Source organism: Myotis davidii, unplaced genomic scaffold (assembly GCF_000327345.1).
Source record: "Myotis davidii unplaced genomic scaffold, ASM32734v1 scaffold655, whole genome shotgun sequence".
Lineage (NCBI taxonomy): Eukaryota > Metazoa > Chordata > Mammalia > Chiroptera > Vespertilionidae > Myotis > Myotis davidii.
In genome coordinates, this window is record NW_006287547.1 from 2,943,133 (window position 1) to 2,948,228 (window position 5,096).

Consider the following 5,096-nt stretch of genomic DNA (forward strand, 5'->3'; position numbering starts at 1 on the left):
TAGCCAAAAGGAAACACGTTCTAGTTTTATTAATCTGTGCATGTGTTACAAGAGAGCTGCCAGAATCAGAAGCGGGGGCTCTTCCCTCCTTGGCTCTTGTCATGCTAGTGAGAAAGGATTCAGGTGAGTGACAGAAAGCAGTATTAAACCAAAGCAAGTGAATTTATCAAGAAAGCATAGCAAGCAAATTCACTAAGGAAGCAAAGCAAGCAAATATACCTACTTGGCATAAAGCACAAGTGGGCGACTCAGCTGATCTGAGATCCCCACCTGGTGGGAGTTCGGGGGTTTTATACTTTGTCTCCCTATAGGTTTCAAGGTTCCCCGGCCAAATAGACTAGATTTCAAGGTTCCCCTTTTACAGTTTTGGCTTTCCCCAGAATTTCTGAGAACATCTGTGATTTTATCATTGCAAGTCCCAAGGCTGTTGACTTCCTTGTTCAGTGGGTGAGATAAACTCCTCTTTTCTCCTTCTTTCCCTCCTCCTGCTCTATCAGTTATCTTTCCTGCTTAACACCCGCCCCCCCCGCCCCCCCAAATGATAAGCTGCAAATGCTTTTGGGGTTTTTGCCATTTGTCCCCCAGACTTACTTCATCTGTTCTTGGGTTTAGTTGGTGCAAATGGCATTAATTGGGTTTTTGTTCCCTATTTCCCAGGCCAGGGTAATTTAAGCTATGTATTCTCTGGTTAAGGAGAAGAGGTATAAATCATCTGCTCTCAGTGTCCTTGGTTAGGGAAGATAAGATCTTGCTATTCACAAGTTGGCTGCAAGTTGCCCAAACTGTTTGGCCTTGTTTAATTTTCTTATCTCAATTTCCCCATTCTACTTGCTCAAGAATTTTCCTAGCTTCTTACTGTCCTGCCACATATATATTTTAAAACCCAGGACTTTGAGTCAGTTTATCATTTTTTAATGGAGAAAATTAACATGTATGAATTTGAGCAGTGATTCTCAATCTGGGGCATGTGGTAATGTCTGCAGATATTTTTTGTCACAATTGGATTGGGGGTAATGCTACTAACATTTAAGAGTAGAGAGGATGATATTAATATTTTGCAATAGGATGGCAACCTCCACAACAAAGAGTTGTCCAGCCAAAATGTTAATAATGGTTCTGAGGTTGACGAACCCTGAGCAATGCAAGTGCTTCTTGAGAAGAAATAATCTCACCCCAAACTTGCATCAAGATGGAAAAGAGAGTCCTTTAAGGCATTGCCATGTTCCTAAACAGGGTTAATGACATACTTCCCATAGACTTTGTGGCATTTTGTTTGATAAATTAAGTCTGGACTTTGTCTTTAACTGAAATTTGATTTGTGCAGGTCCCTTGGGGCCTCAGTTTCTTTTCCTAGAAAAACAAAAGATGAAATGGTTAAGAGGTTTCTTGTGACATTATGACTCATGAAGAATAACACTGAGTGTTGAACACTTACATTATAAGATAAACAACATTGGGCTTAGGCTTTGGGGACATTAAATGTGCAGGGTTCTGAATCCAGTGATGTTGCCTCCCTGTGCCTGGGCATGTCTGGTACAGTCATGTAGTGATCATGAGCCAGGGAATGAATGGTTTATTGTGTCTTCTAGAGAATCTCATTTATGCCTATTGTTCCACTCATCCCTTAAAGTAAAGCTCTGATCTCAACCCTTTCCTCAAACTACACCCATCCTTTGGTCATCTCCTCCTCTTTTATTTTATTATTTTTAGTTAATCCTCACCCGAGGATATTTTTCCATCGTTTTTTTAGAGAGAGTGGAAGGGAGGGGGAGAAACCCAGAGAGAGAAACGTCAATGTGAGAGAGACTGGGCATTCATACTGTAACCAAAGTACATGCCCTTGACTGGGAATTGAACCTGTGACCCTCCAGTCTGAGGGATAAGGCTCTATCCATTGAGCCAAACCAGCTAAACTCCTTCTCTTTTATAACACTCAGCCACCACCTCTATATTGGAGATTTTTATCTCAAATCTTCATCTTTCTCCTGAGCACTAATTTCCAGTAGTCTTTCAGGCGTCTCTACATGGATGATGATGATAATAAGTAAAAATAGCTAACACTATTGACCTCTTGCTAGGATTCAGGCATTGTGCTAAGCTTTTTCTTTTCATTAGCTTATTTATCCCTTAAAGGCATTCAGAAGTTAAGTAACTTGTTCAAAATCATCATATGGTACATCTGCTACTGTTCAAAATTCCAAGTGTCTAATAGATTGATCAGCTTCTCTCTTACACAGTTCCTCCTTTTGCTAGTGTTTCCCAATATGATAGATGCCATCAACTAGATGGCAGCTATTAAAAACTGGCGTTCTTAAATACTTCTGTCATTTCTTTATGTTTACGACCAATTGGTTTCCAAGAATTTTTCATCAACTCCCTCTTTCCTCCCCACCACTCCTACGCTCATTGCCTGTACTGCAGATCTTCACCACTCCCCATCCAACGTATTACAATAACCACCTAACAAAATGACCTGCTTTTCAGTTTGCCCTCTCTATTAGTCATTGTGTCACCTTATTTTTCCTGGTATAACAGAAATCTACTTCATTCCATTCTCAAAATCTTGTAATGGCCCTTCCCTGCTTTTAAAATAAATAATAAAGTCCTTGTGTTGGCATTTAATGTGTTTATGATGGAGGCCTAATCTGTAATATCAGCTGCAATACCCACCGAAGTAGTTTTCGCTATTTATTTAATCATATCATGTTGTTTTATATCTTAAATTTCTTGAGGGCAGGGCCTGTATCTTCTCACTCCTAATTGTAATACCAGAACATAGTTGTCTTGGTTGAGAGAATCTAGTCTACCTTTTCCTTGTACTCATCAGAGCACCATGTTGATGCTGTTCAGAGAACGTAGATAGGCTTCTTGTGATTCTCAGAACAGGTCTGCTTTCCTTTCTTCATTCATGTTTCTATATCCTGGAATGCCCATCCTCTGCCCCTATCATTTTTTCCAACCACCCAAATCTTTCAAAGACCAGATTTGAGGCTTTTCCCACTTAACTTTCTCAAGTCAGAAGTATTTACTCCTTCTACAATCCCACAGAATATTTTAATTTCTATGACCAGTTCACATTGTAAGCTTGTTGGGCAGGGACACCATGATTTAGTCATTTTTATATTCTCTGGCCTATCACACCACTCATTACAGGGCGATCTGTTTATATTACATATAGAAAGGGCTCAGTAAATGTTTGATAATAAAATCATATCTCTTGAACTTCCTTTTCTGGGTTTCTAAAATTATCATTCATTACTTATTTATTTAAATGTTTTATTGCATTGGGATAAATATTTCTTCCTAAAGATAGAAGTATGTTAGGGTTAATCTGCAGACTAAAAGTGCATAAAGATTTTAATCACAATATAATTAAGACCGAGGGTTTTACGGAAATGCCAGTGAGTTTTGCCATAAAAGAATAATCAGCTCCTTTCCTATGAAAACAATATTTTCTGTGGGACATTAGTTATAAAGAAGTGAGGACTGTGCTTGAAAATAGTCAATCTTATTACCATTGCGATTAGAATATTTTATGTTTATTTTTTGTATTAAACTGATAATGCAAAGTATTGATTAAGCATGAAGTCAGGACTCAAGGTGTTCCAAACATTTATTTTAGGTTGTTTGTATTAGTAACTCCAACACTTAAAGTGATAGAGAAAATACAAGTTAGTAGTGAAACCAACATCTAGCTCTCCTTTCCTTCTTGGGAATATAGGACTACAGTCCCCAGCAGGCTTATACCTAAGTGAGCCATGTGACAGTTCTGGCCAAGAAAATATGAATGGTAGTGATGTGTGGCAGTGGAAAAGCCAACCTGTTTCTCCCATTCTCTTCCTCTGTCTTTAACAATCATGGAGAAGGCCATGTGTTGAGATGACAGAACCACAACATTAAAGCAGCCTGAATTTTTTTTTTTAAAAAAAACAGGTAACTATTTTATATATTTACCAGCAATTTGAGGCAGATATAAATGAACAGGAATACTTGGAGGATGATCACTATTGAAAAACATTGGTACAGGCCCTTAATCCCATCAGATTTGTGGATCTTAACCAGGCAGTCACCGAGACATTTGAACTTCCTTTCAGCTCCAGCTTTGCCCACATCAGCTGCTAGACAGGTACGGGACAAATCAAGAAGGTGCACAAAGCACAAGGAGGTGGCCCCAGCGGCAACACCAGATGCCAGATTCCCTGCAAAGTAACACCAGAGCTGGGTTCTCTTGTCCACACCACCCAGGAAGATCTGCTTGTATTTATCTTTGAAGGCAAAGTTGAGAACCTGGGTGGGGCAGTATCTGATGACATTGGCCAGGTTACCACGTCAGAAGGACAGGACTTGGGGATATGGACCGTACAGTTTATAAAGCCCTTGCTATCTGTGGTGATTTGCTTGCTGGCATGCGGCACCTGCATGGCACTTGCTCAATGGGAGCTACTGCGTCGCAGAGGCAGCCACTCTACTTGCCAGGAAGTCCTCAATGTAGGACACAGTGGCATCTGTCATGTTGAAAGGAAAAAAGAGGGGGGCGACTGCGGGACTGGAATAGGAACTGGCTGGGACTCCAGAGCTCTGGGCAATGGTTTATTTTTTAATCAAGTGACCAGGCTGCTGAATCTCAAAGCCTCAATGAATGTTGCATCTTACTATTTTCATTGGACAACAAGGCCTTCTATTTTGATTGTTCCTGGCAAACAGCTACTTTCCCCCAGTGCTTTCCATTTGCCAAACAGTCATGACAGACCGGTTAACATGGTGGCTGTTGCTCTCAGGAGATCCCACCAGATGACTCTTCAGTTCCATCTATCAGGACTTCTCTACCTAGTTGGCCCAGAATCTTGATTTTGGCTGCCAGTGCTACATTCTGCTGACTATGTTATTCCTAAAATATCTCGATAGTCTTTTCATCTTTTAGAAATACTTCTATCAACAGTTCTGAATGGGTGGTCTCTTCAGGATTTTCCTCTCTTGCTGTGAGGTCTTTATTTAACACAGATCCCTGATCAGAGTGCATACAAGAAGTAACCAATGAAAGCATAAATAAGTGGAACAACAAATCCATGTTTTTCTCCCTTCCCTTCTCTGTCTAA

General features: G+C 40.1%; 1 pseudogene; it reads right to left on the reverse strand.

Moving 5' to 3' along the window:
• Positions 1-3,942: 3,942 nt before the first annotated feature.
• Positions 3,943-4,512, reverse strand: LOC102768997 (annotated as a pseudogene).
• Between the last annotated feature and the right edge of the window lie 584 nt (positions 4,513-5,096).